This window comes from Cnephaeus nilssonii (assembly GCF_951640355.1).
Source record: "Cnephaeus nilssonii genome assembly, chromosome: 7".
NCBI lineage: Eukaryota > Metazoa > Chordata > Mammalia > Chiroptera > Vespertilionidae > Cnephaeus > Cnephaeus nilssonii.
The window spans coordinates 82,003,690-82,023,205 of NC_137078.1; the positions used below are offsets into that span (position 1 = coordinate 82,003,690).

Genomic DNA, 19,516 nt, shown 5'->3' on the forward strand with positions numbered 1-19,516 from the left:
GTGTATGTATGTGTGTGTGTGTGTGTGTGTGTGTGTGTGTGTGTGTGTGTGTGTGGTGTGTGAGTGATTTCAACATGAATAAACTAGTCTATATAATGGATTTATGGATTTATTGTCTTGGGGTAATGCATTCATGCTGATAAAAGTTCCACATGACATCAATTTAAATACTATCGAGAGCATTTGAGAGTTCTTGGTTTCTCTACATATTAGGATGCTTGAGAATCACCTGCAGGGCTTGTTAAAGACAGATTTTTGGACCCAAGAGTTCCTGGCTCAGTAGGTATGAGGTCGAGTATGTCTGAGATGGGATTGAGAATTAGCATTTCTAACACATTCCCAGGTGATGCTGATATGCTGGTTCAGGAACCCTGCTCTGCACCTTTCCAACACTTTCTAAAAACTTACCAATCTGATATGTATCAAAAAGATACCTCATTATTTCATTTCTTTAATTGTAAATGAAATTAAGCATCTTTTCATGCTTCTTGGTCATCTGTATCCCTTTTTCTTCAAACTGTTCATGTATTTTGCTCATTTACGATGACATTGGTCAATTTTTTTCTTATTGATTTGTAAGAACTTTTTGCATATGAAATACATTGGTCCTTTGTCTGTAGCAATTTGGTAAATTTCTCCTCCATGTTTAGAGCTTGTTTTTAGACTATGTGGTTGGTTGACTGGTTTATTTGTTTGCTTCTTTATTTATTTATATACACACACATACATACATACATACATACATACATATAGAGGTTCCACAACTTTATGCAATCCATTTTGTCCATGATTTGGCTTTCCAGTTTTGTGCTATACGTAGAGAAAGATCTTTCTCACTCTAGATTGTAAAAAGAAAGTTAATAACGAATGTGTGTCAGTGTTTTTTTCTTTCTAATCTAAAGTAGGGCAGCAAGTGTTACTATGGCAATGTAGTAATTACTTAATTGAATATGAAAATGTAAAGTCTTCACATTTCTGAATTAACTTGAAGGGATCTTTTCAGCCTCTTCATCCCTTGGGCCTGTAAAAGAGAAAAGAAACTCCCATTTGATGATTTCCTCCTCTCCAGGCTATTGCTGTGATGAGTTGAGATAAAAATCAGAGTTTGAAGTTTGAGGGTAAAGTATGGAGGCTATTTTCAGGCAAACAGATGTTTCTAAAGTGGCGGAGACACAAGCATGAGCCAGCATAGCACCCAGAAGCTCCTGCCCCTTCTGACAGTCTGCCTCTCATTTGCACACTCCCTGTCCCCAGGTACGCTCTCCTGAGCCACGAGACTTCCCTTTAGAAAAGTGGACAGGGAATGGGAAATTGTCAAACACAGCCCTTTGCACAGCCTATTAACAGTGGTCGGCAAACTCATTAGTCAATAGAACCAAATATCAACAGTACAACGATTGAAATTTCTTTTGAGAGCCAAATTTTTTTAACTTAAACTATATAGGTAGGTACATTGTTATTAACTTAATTAGGGTACTCCTACGCTGGCCTTTGCTAAAAACTCAAGGGGCCAAAGAGCCGCATGTGGCTCGTGAGCCGCAGTTTGCCGACCACTGGCCTATAACAACATATGCTTCAACAAATATGGGCTGGCTGACTTAAGGGAACCATCATGATGTTGTAAAGCTTGCCTTTTCCATTATTCAGACCCTTCATCAAGGTTCTGTGCTAGATGTTGGGACAAAATTCTTAACAAGCCGCTATACCAGCCTTGGAGGAACTGGCGGTCTAGTGGACAGCTAGTTATGGTAAGAAGTGGTATTTTTTAAAAGAGACAGAGGTACTAATAGAAGGTGCTAGATTGTACCAGGTCAGGGACCATGTCTTATTCACCATTCTGTCCTAGGACCTAGCACAGAAACCGACACTTAGGGGACCAACCAATGTTTGCAAATTGAATGAATGAGTTTAGGAGCAGAGAGGAGGGAGGGAGAAACTCTGCCTGGGGAAGTAACAGAGGAGGAGTATTTGAGTCTTAACAGGAAGAAGAATCACAGAGGAAAGAGGGTAACAGCAAAGTCGGTCTCTTTGGGTGCCACCTGCTGCTGCCCAGGGCTTAGGATGATTCTACATGTCACTCGGCAAGGGTGAAAGTGTAGGCTTTACTAGGAAAGGAACATTGACAAAGTCAGAGTCAGCAAGGTGGGATGGCACAGGTCTCCCATTCTCTCTGATCTCCGTGGAGGGATGTGCTGGGGCCATGGTGCTCTGCCTGACCTTCCGCGTGGGTCTGTGTTCCAGAGGAGGGTCCTCTCCGATCTATTCCTCTTTATAGGCCAAGCATATGAGCCATGTGAAAGTCAGGACATTTATGCCTGGAAGGAGTACATTTATTGAGCACTTACTATGTGCTGTATACCCAGTGGGTAGTTGCATAAAGGAGAATCAGATGCCATGTCTGTGCTTGAGTCCTAGGTGGGATGGCATTGGTTTGTTCCATAAACCAGGAACCGAGTGCTGTGGATGTGCAGAGGTGGGGACCAGGGAACGTCTCCTGAGGAGGTAGCTTTGAAAACATGCTCACAAAGAGTTGGAAAGTGACCTCTGTAGTCTGGAGTCATCAGAAAAGGCATCCTGAGAGATGAGTCCGAGGATGGGTGGGAGGTGGGACATGGTGGGGATGCAGAAAGGGCTTTGGGGGGTAGGAGTAGGGCAGAATGAGTCCTTAAAACAACAGCTCCCTGGCTGGTCTGCCTGCTTCCCCGAGTTCACCTAATCTCATTCTTCCCACAACAGCCAGATAGAGATCCTAAATAATGCAGTTCAGCCTGGGTCATCCTCCCATGTGCACACAGACTGCCCATCTGCCCCATCCATCTCCCATACCTCCCTCTGCATTCTCCACACCCTAGGAGTGCTGGCCTCCTTGTTGTTAGCTTGTTCCTGCCTCCAGGCTAATACCCCTGCTCTTTCCCTGCCTGGAATGCCCTCCTCACAGAGTCTTCCATGGCTCATTCTTACTCCTCCTTCAGGTCTCTGCTCCAGAGTGTCACCGTCCGAGGTGGACCTCCGCGGATGAAGCTCCACCCCATCACCTTCAGAGCTCTGATGGAGCTCATATTATCTGCTTATTGTTTACTTGCTTATCACCTGTCTCTCCCACTAGAAAGCAGGCTACATGAGGATGAGGATAGGGAATTGGCACCTCCAGTGCCTGAGGCAGGCTTGACACACAGTTAACACTCAATAAATACTCATCAGTTGTGCGAATGAAAGGCACAGGATGGGTGGAAGGGAGAGGATGAGTGGTAATTAATGTTTATTGAGTTCCCTGTGCCTGGTGTTTCACATCCGTAATCTCATTTAATCTTCCCAGCATGCCTGTTATTACAATAAATGTTATTATCCTTGCTTTATAGATGAGGGAGCTGAGGCTCAGAGAGGGTGAGCAGGTTGCCCAAGGTCACACAGCTAGCACGTGGCGGAGTGGGGCTGTGCATTCAGGTCTGTCTGACTCCATAGGCCCCTCTGTGCTGTGGGATACTTAGGGTGTCTGCTCGGAGCAGTGAACGGCCTGGTGGCTGATGCCCTGGAATGTGTGCATGTCTGCGGTTGTGGGGAGCAGTGCAGATTAAATTGTAGCTATCATGGCTCTTTTACCCTCCCCACCCCCCATTCTTACATCTATCCTTCCATGTGTTCTAACTTATGTGTGTAAGCACATGTGCAAACACAGGCTTCTACTCACAGGTATGTTCACACACACAGTTTCACCGCCAGGTGGGAGAGACACCTGGAGCTTTACACAGATTCTTCAGGAATGCCATGGGGGTCCTGTTAGAGGGAGGGGAGCAGCAGGAGGACCCACTGAGCCCTTCATCCAGGATGTAGAGCGGCAGCATGGGTGTGTGGCGTGTGCAATATATATTGAAGAGCTGTGCGCACGTGTGTACAAGGTGCATGCAGGTATGTAGTGGAAGCACACATTTGTGTCTGGAGATGCCGATGTGTGTATGTGTTTGAACTCTTTCTGCCCAGAGTTAAGTGTCATGAGCATCTTGATTAGCCTGGGTCTGAGCTCCCAGCTCCCAGCCCCAGGGGTGGATCAGGCCTTGACCTTGAAGTCCCAGTCCTCAAGTCATGTCCTGAGTTGGCAGAGTTTACATGCCAGACCCCTCCCTGACCACTTGAGGGCTGTTTTTCCCTCTTCAGGCAGTTTTCTCATGACCCAGGATGTGAGTCTGTGCTTGGCAACAATGCCTGGCAACAGCCAGGGCCCAGCCAGGCCGGCAGCTGCACAGAGCCTGCGGGCCCGGTGGGTCCTTCGGGGAGGCCCTGGCCTGGCACTCAGCTTAGCAGGACGGGGTCTGTGCCTCTGCCTGATCAGCAGGCCTCCCTCAACACCTGGGACTCCTCTTTGGTGGCGCTGCAGCCTCTTTGAGAACCTGCTGGCTTGGAGCCACAGCTGTCTGTGTTTTCTGAGGGGAGCAGGAAGGGAGGGGACATGCCTCAGACTGCCTGTGGGTGCAGTGTTTGGAAGAGATGCGATTCCCCAAGGTTTCTATGAGCCCAGTAGGATTTTCTGTCTCAGTGTCTTCACACTAAGTCCTTCGAGTGCTCTGAGGAGGAGCCTCCGAAGCTTTCAGAACCAGGGTGGGTGGGCCAGGCAGGGGTCTGCTGCCTGGGCGTGACTGCCTCTGAGCTATCAGCACTGAGTGCAGAGCAGAGAAGCCCTCCAGCCAGTTTGGACTGAGCTCAGAGTCCAACGTGGGAGGAAGGATACCCACGGCCCTGCGTGGAGCAGAAGTGGATCCAGGGAGCAGCTGAAGCCGGCTGCTGAGAAGGCGGAAGGTGCTGTCTGGACAGAGGGAGGAACCAAGAACCACAGCGAAAGGCAAAATGAGGTCATGGCTGCTGGGGCTGGGTGAGGAGAGCCCAGGAGCCGGGAGGCACAGGAGGTGGGTGGAGTGATAGGTGTGGGCAGTGCCCAGCCGTGCAAGGCCTCTTTCAAAGCTGGAGACCTCCAGCCCGCAGCAGCTCCACACTCCCAGGCAGCTTCTCCTACCCACTTCCTTCTTTACCAAGGCTGGTTGGTCTCCACTGTCCCCCCTCCCCCCGCTGAGGTGACTGACTCATTGGGATCCTCCACCTTCAGTCTTCTGCTGCCCCAGCTCTACACGCTCTGTCCTGGGTCAGCTCCACAGGTCAGCTCTCTGCCTGTCCCCTGGGCTGTGGGTCCTGGGGCCACCGTGTTCAGAGCCCAGCACAACTTAGCCCTCTTCCTATCGGCTACCTGGTCAGCTTCCTGCTTTAATCTGGAGAGTGGTCCCTCCAAGACACACATTCCTGGGTCCATCACGAGATGACCTGGCCAGGAGAGAACATACAGACCATCAAGAATGGGCTTGTCCCACATCCTGCCACCCCTTCTTGTGGCACTTCCTCTCCTCCCCTTCTCCCCAAAGAAGTGGGGTTCCTCCTGCAGCTCCTGGTTCCCGGAGCTCTGGGTCCCATTCTCTCTCTCTCACCTCTGGGGTTTGGCTCCTCTCTCTCCTGCACCTCCCCATTTTATTTTTCTTCTCCACCTACTTTACTCTTTTAATTTTAAAACGTGTTCAAAATAAAAAGGGGCTCTCTTTGGGCCCTGAACCCCTCTGGCTAACTGCCTCGTTCTTCCATTTGAAGCTAAGCTGCTCCCAATGGCCTATATGCAGCCTCCATTTCTTCCCAATAACTCGTGTTTGGCCTTTGTATTAGCTGACATGACAGCCTTTGTCATGAGGCTCCTCTTGTTTCTCTACATCCCTCTCGTGATTGTTACCTTTTCTGCCCCGATTTGGGCTTATTCTGCATTGTCTATCTCTGTCACTTCTGTCCCTTGGTTTCTTATCTCTTTATTTTTTTGTCTCCCTCTCTTTCTTAGTCTTACGTGTTATCTGCCTCCGGGTCTCTTTTTCTACGAGCTCATCTCTCTTCTGCTTGGGCTTCTTTGAGCCCCTGGATTTCTGTTGTTTTCTGTCTACCTTTCCCTGGGTATCAGGCTCTGGATGGTATGACTAAGGGGATCCCAGTGCATCCTGGAGACGCCCCCTCGAGACCCCATCCAGGGTCCTGGACAGGAGCAGTGCAGGTCTGCTGTTCCCGGGCCTGGCCCGGTGGCCCCATCTACGGGAATGCCTTCCGGTGGCCGTGGGGCTGGGAGAGTCCATCTCTGTGTGGATGTGTGGAGGTGTGCAAACGGCGGGGCCCGGAGCGCCTGCAGTTAGTGTAATTACATTCTTCCTGCTGGCAGTTCCCACCGTGGACTCAATTGGATGTGACATTCTTATTAAATAACTTCACCAGTAACTAGTAATAATAACACAGTCCTTACTTCCTGACCTAAATTGCTCGATGCTATTTTGGGGAGCAGCAAGCAACAGCGCTGCAGGGCTTCTGCAGAACGGCCTGCCAGATCGCTACCAACGCACACGCTCGCTCTCACGCACGCACGCACGCACGCACACGCAGCCACGCCTATGCGTGCACGCACATGCAGGCACGCCTACGCGTGCACGTGCAAGACGTGAGTGATAGGACGCGTGCGTGCACCATCTGTGCTTAGCCTACGTGTGGGTATCTGGGAGCATGCGGGAGGGCCGCGCCCACTCTCCCACCCTGGAGTCCTGGACGCCTGGTGGCCCAGCATCGCTGGCAGAAGTCACTCTCCGCCCAGCCCAGTTTCGCACCGAAGGTTTGACTTCCGAGGTATCTCTTGATTCTGTGTGCCTCTCTGTAGCCTGCTCCAGCCTCTGTCTCTGGACTTCCCTTCCCTTCCTTTTCCATTAGGTAAGGCCCATTGCGGATGTTACCTCTTCCAAGAAACCCACTCTGTTCTGCCATAGTGGAATTAGTCACTCCCTCAGTTCTCCTGTTTTATCCCGTCTGGTCTGGCACTATGTTCTAATGTTGTTGGCTGGATATAGGATTGTCTTTTGGCCAATAGACCATAATTTCTGTAAAGGCAGGGCCTGGGTCATAACCATTTCTGATGGTGCACCCACCCACTCCCATCCTAAGACTTCCTGTGGGTTTAATGAAATGGGAGTGGATGTAGGTTTACGGGGGCAAAGGTTGAGACTTGGTGGTGGGTTTCTCCACAAAGATGAAACCCTAGCCTGTCTTTGTTTCTATTTTCCATCTTGACAAAAAGAAAAAGTGAGATGTTCATTCTTGCAGAACAAATAGAACTGTGACTTCGGTTTCACAATTGACGTGGCTGATTTTGTCTGCATTTGACAGTTCTGTTGTGTTCCTGCCAGTTACAATTTGGTTTCTCTTGGGAACCTGGGGATGATAAGTTGGGATGCCACCATTGCATTGATCCACTGGGGGAGCACACAGTCCCTTTTGGCTTCTCATATGCTTTGCTTATGAATTTGAAGTTCTGGGCAAGCCAGGAGGAGGACAGATGGGGAGAAAAGTCAATGTAAATGTGTGCAATTGAGCATATGTGGGGCAAGGGTGTCACCTAGACTATCTGACCCAGGTGACCACCCAAGGACATGAACAGCGCCCACTTAGAGTTTCCCAGACTTCATCCCCACAGCTGCTTAGTCTCCCAGAGGACAAGTCTCAATGATGTCCCTGCCCTCCTGTACCCTTGTTTTCCTCCCCAGTCCATCCACCAGCCTGAAGCTTGTCTCTGTAAGTTAATGTGAGCTCTTGAACAGATGGGTCATGGATGATTTCTCTCTGGATCCTGAGCATGCAGCATAGGGCCTGGCCCTCTGGTAGCATCAATTCATATGTGCTGTGTGTACAATGAATGAATAAATAGATGAATGAATGAGTAGTTCCATCTTCTGTGTCCTGTTTTTTTTTCCTGACCTGAGCATGGAATTTTGAGTCTGTTGCTTTCTAGCTGAGTGACCTTGGGCAACATCCTTGTCTCTGTGCCTCAGTCTTCTCCTCTGCGCATGGTGATAACAGTGGTGCCTGCCTCCTAGGGCTGTTGGGAGGATTACGTGAGACAGAGCATTTAAAGCAGGCCTGGTGTACAGCAAGTGCCCAGGACTTGTACCACAGGGCACCTTGGCAGAGTCCCTGCTGAGATTGAGTTAAGAAGGCATTTAGGGACAGGGCTACAACCCCTCTGCTGGGCTTCTCTGTCCCCTGGTTGGATGTCTCCTTACCTCTCACAGAACTTATAGGGTGACTGTCCACATCCTTGTTTACATGGGGTTTAGGAGTTTCATGAAGACAAACTTGAGTCCTGAGCAAAGACAGGGTTTGGAAGTGTGCAGATATCTCTAATGGGTAGGGGGAGATGCATGAAAATTAAAATGCTGGGTGAGATAATGTTAGAATTTTCAGCTTGGAGAGAAAATTCACCGTGGATGAGTAAGAGCCTCATAGCCTGGGGGTCAAGAGAAAGCAGGGGCTCTGGATCAAAGAGAATCAAATATGTTTCCAGATATGGCCACATATCCTTTGGGGTCGGGGGGAGAAACAGCCCTGTTTGAAAACCATTGTTTTACTAGACTGGAAGTGGATGGTAGCCCCCTACTAGCTGGAAAGAGGAGTGAGAAGTGGAAGCCAGGAGGTGGAAATAAATGGGAACGTTCCCCCAGCTGTTTAAGAGCTATAATGTTCTTCCATGTCCTAGGACCTAGGTCAAGGTGGGCCAGTGTCAACACAAGGCTCAGTGGACCCTCAGCAGCAACAGGGAAGTCCCAGCAGCCCCGAGGCTGTCAAGGAGGGGCACAGCAGCTGGGAGAGGACTGCGGGGTCCCAAGCTGTGGCTTGCTTCCATATAAGTGCCTGCCTTTGGAGAGCCCCTGGACACTAGTTCTCAACCTTGGCCACACCATTTCAGGGTCCCACTCCCACACATTCTAATTTAATTGATCTGGGTGGGGGGCCTGGGCATTATGTTACAAAGCTTCCCACGTGCCACAAGGTTGAGAATCAGCCTCTGTAAACAAGGCTGTACATCAGTATCACCTGGAGGCTTGTTAGGCAGATTATCAGGGCCCCTCCCACACCCAGTGAACCCCCAGGTGAAGGCACAGGGAAGTTTGAGAAGCACAGAGCTGGGATATGAAAGGTGGGAGGGGCTGACGACCTTTCAGTCTGACAGGTGGAGTCTGTTGACTCATTAGCCTTAAGGAAAAACATCTACAGCAAACTAGCAAGAGCTGGTGGGCACAGTCTCTGTTCCTTTTCGGGACCAGAAGGCACCAGGGGCAGAGACCCTCTATTGGACAAGCTCTCCCCATCCTTCAGGCATCAGAAGCTTCCACAGGCCCAACCAAAAGACATCTGCTCATGCTATTCTGTTTTTTCTTCCCCCTCCCCCTCTGTTTTCTCTTTACCAAGATTGACGAATGCAGGACAGAAGCCCCAGACTTCAGTTGCCGCATCTTGGCTCTCCCCAACTCCTCATTCATTCATTCATTCATTCATTCAATTCTTTCATTCATACCCTCGCTCTTCAGATATTTATCGTCCATCTACTACAGACCACATACCCTTCTAGAATTTGAGGGTTTGGTAATAAACAAGAAAGTAATAATAAAAAAAACTCCGCCTTTTAGGGAGCTTGCATGTCTGGTAATTTGCAGACAATAAACAGCTAAGTAAATAAATATAAAACAAGTTGGGTGGGGATAAGTGCTCTGAAGAAAAATAAATCAGAGAAAGAGGTTGGAAAGGCCTCTCTGAGCATATGGAAGCAGAAGATCCCCCCCTCCCCCGCCCCTCTAATTGGAAGGGGTGAAATTAAAGTCACCAGTTGGTTGTTGTCCTACTGCACTTCTCATTGCTCTATAAATCACACCCAACCTTCCAAGCCTCCTGTCTTTTTCTTTATTGTGGTAAAAACATATTGCATAAAATTTACCATCTTAACCATTTTTTAAAGTGTCCAGTACTGTAGTGTTAACCATATGCATCTTGTAGTAAAACACTGTAAAATAATTAGCAAGTGGCGAGTTTTGAGTGTGTTATCTGTTTTTAATACAAGTTATTTTAATTGTGGGTTCAAAATGGAATTTTTAATAATGTCTGTGCTTAACAACTGTTTCACAAAATTGCAGGAAATTTAACAGTTGGCTTTTGGAAGCTGATATGAGCTGGCTGCAGCCTACCAGTGGTTTAGCCCACTGGAACCTTGGGCTGATGGTCAGACTTACTCTTTAGTTGACACTTAATTTCTTCCTTTAAAAAAAACACAAAACCTCACCCAATGACATATTTAGGGAAGAGAGAGAGAGAGAGAGAGAAGAAAACATGGATGTGATAACAGAAACATTGATCGGTCGTCTCCCATATGGCCCCGAACAGGGATGGAACCTGCAGCCTAGGTACGTGCCCTGACTTGGAATCGAACTTGCAACCTTTTGGTGTATGGGATGATGCTCCAACCAACTGAGCCACCGGCCAGGGCCAGTTCCTTCCTTTTTTAAGGCTGAATGATATTTTATTGTATGTATAAACCATATTTTCTTCATGCATTCATTTATTGATGGACACTTAGGTTGCTTCCACTTCTTGGCTATTGTGATTAATGCTGCAGTGAACATAGATGTGCAAAATATCTCTTTAAGATTCTATTTTCATTTTTTTTTTTTTTTTTGGCTGCGTACCCAAAAGTAGAATTGGTGGCTTATATAGTAATTCTATTTTTAACTTTTTGGGAGACCTCATACTGTTTCCCATAGTGGCTACACCATTTTACATTCTCACCAACAGGACAAGGTTTCCAGTTTCTCCACATCCTTACCAGCACTTGTCACCTTTTTTCCTAGTGGACATCCTAACAGGTGTGAAATGATAACTCATTTTGAGTTGCATTTCCCTGATGATTAGTGATGTTGAGCGTCTTTTCCTAAGCTTATTGACCATTTACATTATCTTCACTGAAATGACTATTCCAGTTTTCGCCTATTTTTAAGTCAGATTATTGTTTTTGTTGTTGTGGAATTGTAGGAGTTCTTTATATATGCTGGATAATCACTCCTTATCAGATATATGATTTGCAGATGTTTTCTTCCATTTTGTAGGTTGACTTTTCATTCTGCTAATTGTTTCCTTTGCTGTACAAAGTTTATATATTTGATGTAGTTCCATTGGGCTATTTTTACTTTTGTTTCCTACGTCTTTGGTGACATATGCAAGAAATCCTTACTAAATCCAGTGGCATGAAACGTTTCCCCTTTGTTTTCTTCTAAGAGTTTTATAGTTTCATGTCTTACCTTTACTAGTAGATCTTTAATTCATTTTCAATTAACTTTGTAATGTAAGGGTCCAAGTTCATTCTTTTGCATGTAGATATCAGTTTTCCAACACTGTTGAAGAGACTTTATTCTTTCCATTGTGCATCCTTGGCATGCCTGTCAAAAATCATTTGAGCATATACGTGAGTTTATTTCTGGGCTCCCTGTACTGTTCCAATTTTCTACATGTCTATTTTTATGCCAGTGCCATGCTGTTTTTATTACCGTAATACTGAAAAATGTTGTGAAATCAGGAAATATGAGACTTCCAGTTTTGTTTTTCTCAAGTTTTTTTGTTTTGTTTGTTTTTTTGCTATGAGATATATGTTCTTTAAGATACCATATGAATTTGAGGATGGGACTTTCCTATTTTTGTAAAAATTACCATTAAGATTTTGATAGCTATTGCATTGAATCTCTAGACCACTTTGGGTAGTGTGAGCATTTTAATAATATTAAGTCTTCTAATCCATGAACATAGGATTTTTTCCATTTATTATGTCTTCTTCACTTTTTTTCAGCATTTTTTCTTTTCTGGTAGTTTTCAGTGTATAAGTCTTTTGCCTCTTTGGTTAAATGTATTTCTAAGTATTTTATAATTTTGATGTTATTGTAATTGAGATTGTTTTATTAATTTCTTTTTGAAATTGTTATTGTTAATATATAGAAACAACTGATTTTTGTGTGTTGATTTTGTGCCTTGCGACTTTGCTCAATTTGTTTATACTAACGTGTGTATGTATGTGAGTGGGCTTTAGGGTTTGGTACATAGAAGATCATGTCATCTGTGAATAGAGATACATTTGCTTCTTCCTTTTCAATTTGGATGCTTTTTATTTCATACTCTCACCTAATTGCTCTAAGACTTCTTTCTAGTAGTATGTTGAATAGAAGTTGCAAGAGAGAGCATCCTTGTCTTGTGTTTCTGATCTTAGAGGGAAAGCTTTTAGTTTTTCACTATTGAGTATGATGTACCTCTGGACTTATCATATGTGGCCTTTATTACATTGATGTAATTTCCTTATATTTCTAGTTAGATGAATTTTTATCATAAAAGTTTGTTAGATTTTGTGAAATGCTTTTACTTGATTGAGATGATCATGTGGATTTGTTTTTTACCTTCATTTCATTAACATGGTGTATTACATTCATATAGTTTTGTATGTTGAACCATTCTTACATTCCAGAAATGAATTCCCACTGGTCATGGTTATAATCCTTTTAATGTGTTATTGAATTCAGTTTGCTAGTATTTCGTTGAGTAATTTGCATCAATATTCATCAGGGATATTGGTTTGTAGGTTTTTTGTTTTTTTAGTAGTATCTTTGTCTGATTTTGGTGTAATATCAAAATTATAATGTTAGCCTCCATAAAATGTGTTTGGAAGTGTTCTCTCTTCTTCAATTTTTGGGAAGACTTTGAGAAGGGTTGTTGTTAATTATTATTTAAATGTTTGGTAGAATTCTCCAGGAAAGCCATCTGGTATTGGGCTTTTCTTTGTTGGGAGGTTTTTGAGTACGAATTCAATCTTCTTACTAGTTATAAGCCTATTTCAAGTTTTTATTTCTTCATGATTCAGTCTTGATAGGTTGTAAGTTTCTAGAAATTCATTCATTTATTTTAGGTCATCTAATATGCTGGGATATAATTGTTAATAATAGTCTCTTTAGATCTTCTTTATTTTTGTAGCATCAGTTGTAATACCTCCTCTCTTATTTCTGATTTTTGTTACTTGAGTCTTGCTTATTTTTTCTTAGTTATTCTAGCTAAAGATTTCCCAATTTTTACCTTATAACTAAAATGAGTCCCATAGCAAGCATATAGTTAGATCTTATTTTTATTATTCAGCCACTCTGTTTTGTGACTGAATTTAATCCATTTACATTTAAAGTAATTGATGATAGAGAAGAAATTACTATTACCATTTTGTTAATTGTTTTATGTGTGTCCTATAGTTATTTTGTTCCTCTTTTCCTATCTTGCTGCTTTTCTTTGTGTTTCATTGATTTTTTTTTGTAGTGACCAGCTTTACTTTCTTTTTTTGTGTGTGTATATTTCTGTAGACAGCTAAAACAATACATTTCAAATTGATAACAACTTAACTTTAATCACATATAAAAATTCAATTCCTATACATCTCCTTCCCCCCAAATTTATGTTATCAATGTCACAAATCATATCTATTTATATATTGTATTCATTATCATAATTTTCTAGTTATAGTTATTTTATGCATTTATCTTTCAAATTTTATATCAGATTTAAAAGTGACTTTTGTACCAACATTACAGTATTACAGGATTTTTTATTTTCTATATATTTATATTTACCAAAGAAATACATATACACACTTTAACAGCTAATAGCTCAATTTTGTAAATGAAATATGTTTTAATAAACACTGCCTTTATAATTCTTCAAAGTATGCGTATAGGTTTTTAGGACAGCCTATATATGCTTTTAGCAATTGTGTAAGGCAGATCTAGTGGTGATGAACTTCTTCAGCCTTTGTTTACTTGGGAAGTTTCTTAAACTTTTGAAGGACAGTTTTGGTAGGTATAATATTCTTTGTTGGCAGTTTTTTCTTTCAGCACTTGGAACATATCTTTCCATGCTCTTCTGGCCTTTAAGGTTTCTGCTGAGAAATCCACAGATAATTTTATGAGAGTTCCATTTTATGTAACAAATTGATTTTTCTCTTGTTTATTTTTGAGACTCTCTTTTGGTATTTGACTTTTGAGACTTTGATTATGACGTGTCTCAGTGTGAATCTCTTTGGGTTCATTTTAGTTAGAGTTTTTTGAGGTTCTTGAATTTGGATATGCATTTCCTTCCTCAGATTGGGGAATTTTTTGCCATTATTTCCTTAAATAATCTCTCTGCTCCCTCTCTCTTTCTTCCTTCCAGGACTCCTATAATGTGTATATAGGTCATCTTGAGGTTATTGGGTATTCCCTAAGTATCCTTAAGCTTTCTTTACTATCTTCTTTTTTCTTCTTCTTTTGTTCTTCTGACTTGATAATTTAAAAGGACCTGTATTTGAGTTCACCAGTTCTTTCTTCTGCTTGATCAAGCCTGCTGTTGAATCCCTCTAGTGAATTTATCAAGTCAGTTATTATATTCTTCAGATTCTAAATTTCTCTTTGACTCTTTTTAATAATTTCTATCCCTTCGTTGATAATCTCATTTTATTCATGCATTGCTTTTCTGATTTTATTTATTTGTTTGCACTCTCTTGTAGTGCATGGAATTTCTTTAACATGATTATTTTGAATTCTTCATCAATAATTTATGGAACTCCATTTCTTTATGGTCTGTTTCTGGAGATTCATTTTGTTCCTTTGATTGGGGCATGTTTCTCTGTTCCTCCATGTGCCTTATGATTTTTTTGTCATGATTTGTGCCACCTCTCCTGCCTTTATGGACTGGCTTCATACAAGAGAAGACCTTCACCAATTCCCTTGACTAGAGCTTTTGGAGGCTCTTAAACTTGTCCAGGAATCCAGGAATGTGTTTTCTTTAGGTTTGTACCTGTATTTTCTCAGTTTTGCTCCCCGCCCGCCCCCCCCACCCCCCCTTCTTAGGAGCTTATAATTTCTTGCTCCCTGTAGTGTCTGTCTGTGGCGCTGCAGGTTTTCTGATGCTGCAAAAAGCACTCTTTTGTTCTTCAGGGCTCTCATACATCCAAAGTATGCTGGTTTCCTGTTTGCACTCAAAGTCCAGAGAGACAGAAACCAGTCCCTTGGGTAGTTCCCACAAAAGTAGGAACATTGGACTTACATTCCATTCTTCTCTTTTCTTGCCAAGGGAGAAGCTGCTGGTTGGGATCTTGTTCCCAGTCTTGCTAAGCTGTGCTGGCTTGGGGCAAGGGCTATTGGCTGTGAAATGGCTTTTCTCACCCTTTTCAGTGTGACTGTTTCTACCTTTGAGCTTGCTTGGAGTACTGCAACTTCTTAATGGTTTCTGGAGTTCTCACAAATAATTTTTGGACCATATATTGTGAATAATGTCTCTGTGAGGGAACTAAGTCTGGGGCTTCCTATTTTGCCATCTTGCTGATGTCACTTCCTGAGCCCCTTTTTGAATGGCACCTTGTGCAGGTGCCTTTCCGCACTATCCCTTAGCAAAGGCCACTGGGCTGTAAGGGGGTTTGAGGGGTACCAGGGCCTTACCTGTAAATTGAATATTCTAGCAGGAGGAAATAGGTAATAGACAATAAGTGCAATATATAGGTAAACTACATAGGATTCTATAGGGCAGCGATTTTCAACCTTTTTCATCTCATGGTACATATAAACTAACTACTAAAATTCTGTGGCACACCAAAATATATCTTTTGCCCATCTAACAAAAATACAGGTATAATTTTGATTCATTAACACCAGATGCCTACTATTGTGTGACTGTTGTCATTGAGGTCAGTGCCCCTGACTAAAAGTCAGGCATTGCATGTTTTAAAAATTCTTGTGACACACCAGTGTGCAGCGTCACACAGGCTGAGAATCACTGCTGTAGAGTGATACATGATATGCTAGAGAGAAACATAGAAAGGTAAAGAAGATAGGAGGTGCCAGGAATGAAGATAGGAGTAGGGTTGTGATTTTATAAAGGGCGGTCAGGGTAGACCTCATTGAGAAGGCAACATCGAGCAAAGACTTAAAGGAGGAGAAGGCCTTTGCTGTGTCTGGGGTGAGTGAACTTTGCAGAAGAGGAGCGAGCAAGTGCAAAGGCCCTGGAGACCAGAGCCTGACCAGCTTGTGGGAGGAAAGGGAATAGTACCTGAGACACAGTGGGTGCTCAGTACTAATTTTTAATTGAGTAAATGCATGAATTAAGCATTTTCTAAGCTCTGAACTTTTATGTGTCAGTCTCTGTGCTCCGCTAGTCCCCTGGACCCAAGCCACAGCTCAGGCATCTTCTCAGCTGAGGAGAACTCAATGATAGCTCCCTGTGTTCATTCTGAAAGACCCAGCCAGGAGTAGGCCCAGCCTGGCGAGGCAGCTGTCCCCAGACACTTGGCCCCTTCTCTCAGTGCTGATCCAGGGATGTGGCACAACTCAATGAATGAGAGCCTCTGCCATCAGCAATGCACAGATACCTCTGCTGGTCCAGGATTCCCCGTCAACATAATAAACAACCCCTGGCTGGTGTTGGCTCAGAACAATGACAAATGAGCTGTGTCTGTATCGCCAGGGAGGGAAATCATATTTGGTCTGCAATGGTGGCTTCTGTGTACGCCATGTGCAGGACAGTCAGAGCGCCTAGAGTTAGAAGTAGGAAGCTGAGTAGCCTGGGCTTCTTTCCACGCACAGAGCAGTTGGATGTGGTACAGAGACAAGCTTGCTGCCTCCCCCTATCTGCCACACGTTGTTTGGTGCCTTTGCTGCGTGCAGCCCCAGCGTGAGAGGAAGAAGGAGACCCTGCTTTGTTTCCAGTCCCCGAGGCACCGCAATTGTGTTAAGCTCTTTAGAACAAACCCCAGGCTCTGCCCCAGCGTGGGGCGCAGCGTGGAAACAGGACCTTAGCTTTGGAAGGGTGTCCCCAGATGGTGTGTGGAGGAATCCACAGAAGCCTTGCAGGGGAAGGGACCTGAGCTTCCCTTCTGCACAGATCTGGGTTTGAATCCAGCTTTTCCAAGGCTACCTTTTTGACCCTGAGCATGTTCTTCAACCTGGAGGAGCTCCAGTGTTTTCATGTGTAAAGTGGTGGGGGTGGGGCCGTTAGAGCCATTTCAATGGGTCATTGCAAATGTTCGGGAGATAATGTTAGTAGCATGTGGATAAAGGCTGAGCCCCTTCTCAGACCTGTACAAAAGCACCAGCCTTTCTGGGTGTGTGTGTGTGTATGTTCCCTATGGTTCCCCTGGGATCCAACAGTGAGGTCTCCCTGAACCACTTGTCAAATGGAGACAGTTAGGAACATGGCTATGTCTGTCTCTTCTGTCTCTTCCTGTACTCCACTGTGAACTCATTGGGGACATGGACTCCCCGCCCCCCCCCCGCCCCGCCCCCATCTCCCTTCTCCCGCCATACACACACAGCCTGGAGCTAAGCAGCCCTCCTCAGACTTGCTGAATGGAAGATTGAATTTGGTTTGGATTTCTGGGTCCTTGATATAATCTGGCGAGCGGGGGGGGGGGGGGGGGGTTCCCTAAGTTAAGTGGGGGAAATTGAATCTTTTTTCATTAATCTCCTATTGAAACTCAGCATTTCTACCAGTTGTGAGGACAGGCAACAAAGCGCTGCAGTGTTAGCAGTACCTATGGATTTGTCACTGATCTGATCACACTTATTTTCATAGAACAGTACAGTTGTTGTGACTGTAGAAATAGCATCTATGCTTCAGACCACAGTGTGTAGCAGGCCCACTGCTGGATCTTGGTAATATGCATTAATGAAGAAGTACCTGTATTACTATATGACAAATTTTCAAAATATTTTGAAAGTTATATAGCAATATAACTATATATTTTGTTTTATGCATTTAAAAACATCATTTGAGAAGGTTACACCAGACTGCTAGAGCGGAGCCATGGCTCAACAAAGGTGAAGAGTCTCTGGTCTGGGAGGCCCCTGGGTTGGCTGCTTTGGCCTGTTGAATCCCCTGAAATGAGTGGAAAAGGTGAGAGGGTAGATTCCTATGTGTATTATTCTACAGAGATGACTTCTAGCTTTCAGTAAGAACTCCAAAATAGCTAAGCATCGGACCAGTGATTCTCAACGAGGGGTGATTTCCCCTCCTAGCGGAGGTTTGTCAATTTCTGTAGTCAGTTTGGTTGTCACAATTGGGAGGTGCTACCTGGCATTCACTGGATGGATGCTGCTAAACATCTTACATGTACAAAACTGTCCCCAACAAAAAAACAGTTATCCTGCCCAGTGCCCAAAATGGCAATAGTGATGAGGTTCAGAAACCCTGGACTAGATTGTCACACATTAATGGGAATTTCTCTGATTGTTAAGACTGCTAGGGGAAAAAAAATCAATGTACAACTTCATTAGAAACACCTGTGATAATTCTCGCATCCAAAACTCAATGCACATCTGCCATCTATACCAGCCCTGAGCTTGACACGAGGATCGCAGAGAGGAGCAGACTGGGGAGGAGCTCTGGGTCTGCAGGTAGGCGGGATGTGAGACCTAGTAGAGTTGTGTGCAAGGCGCAGCCATTATGCAAATCTCTTGGGGCACCTGTTGTCCAGGAAACGTGCTGGAGATCAATGTGAATGTGACAGAACACGGTTTCTGCCCCCAAGGAATCTGCACCTCCTGGGGAAGATAGACACTGAGTGATTCCATGACTTGTGCTGCGTGTGATGGTGGAGGTACAGGGCATGGTGAGGACACGCAGCAGCGTGTGTGCTTGGGTGTGTGTTGGGATGAGGACAGTACTCCTTAGTGTAGGGGACAATAAGTTCCCCTTGGAGTGGTGAACCTAAAAGATGAATAGGAGTCACCCAGACCAGAGGATGGGGAAAGGATGCTTCAGTCAGAGGGAACAGCAAGTTTGAGCGCTCAGAGTGAGCAAAGGAGTTTTTAGCATTAAAGGAACCAAATGGAGCTGGGCTTGGCTGGAGTGTCATTTCACAGAAAGAGTAGCAAGAAGGGAATCCTGTGCGGAGAAAAAGGAACCCTCGTGCACTGCTGTTGGGAATGCAGACTGGTGCAGCCACTGTGGAGAACAGTATGGAGTTTCCTCAAAAAACTAAAAATGGAACTCCCATTTGACCCAGTGATCCCACTTCTAGGAATATATCCCAAGAAACTAGAAACACCAATTAGAAAGGATATATGCACCCCTATGTTCATAGCAACACAATTCACCATAGCTAAGATTTGGAAACAGCCTAAGTGCCCATCAGTAGATGAGTGGATTAAAAACTGTGGTACATCTACACAATGGAATACTATGCTGCAGTAAAAAAGAAGGAGTTCTTACCATTTGTAATAGCATGGATGGAACTGGAGAGCATTATGCTAAGTGAAATAAGCCAGTCAGAGAAAGATAAATATCACATGATCTCACTCATTTGTGGAGTACAGTGAATAACATAAACTGATGAACAAAAACAGATCCAGAGACAGAGAAACATTGATCAGACTGTCAAACCTCAGAGGGAAGGTAGGGGAGAGTGGGCGTAAAGGGGAAGAGATCAACCAAAGGACTTGTATGCATGCATATAGGCCTAACAAATGGACATAGACAACAGGGGTTGAGGGCATGAGTGGAGGGGATGGGGGGGGGGTAATGGGGGGATAAGGACACATATGTAATAACTTAATCAATAAAGAAAAAAAAAAGGAATCCTGGAGTCTTA

At 44.3% G+C, this 19,516-nt stretch overlaps 1 protein-coding gene across 1 annotated transcript in view; it reads left to right on the forward strand.

The window, feature by feature from the left end:
• Nucleotides 1–19,516, forward strand: part of CSMD2 (CUB and Sushi multiple domains 2) — a gene marked incomplete at its 5' end in the record, with an annotated part of 537,662 nt that overhangs the window by 26,227 nt on the left and 491,919 nt on the right.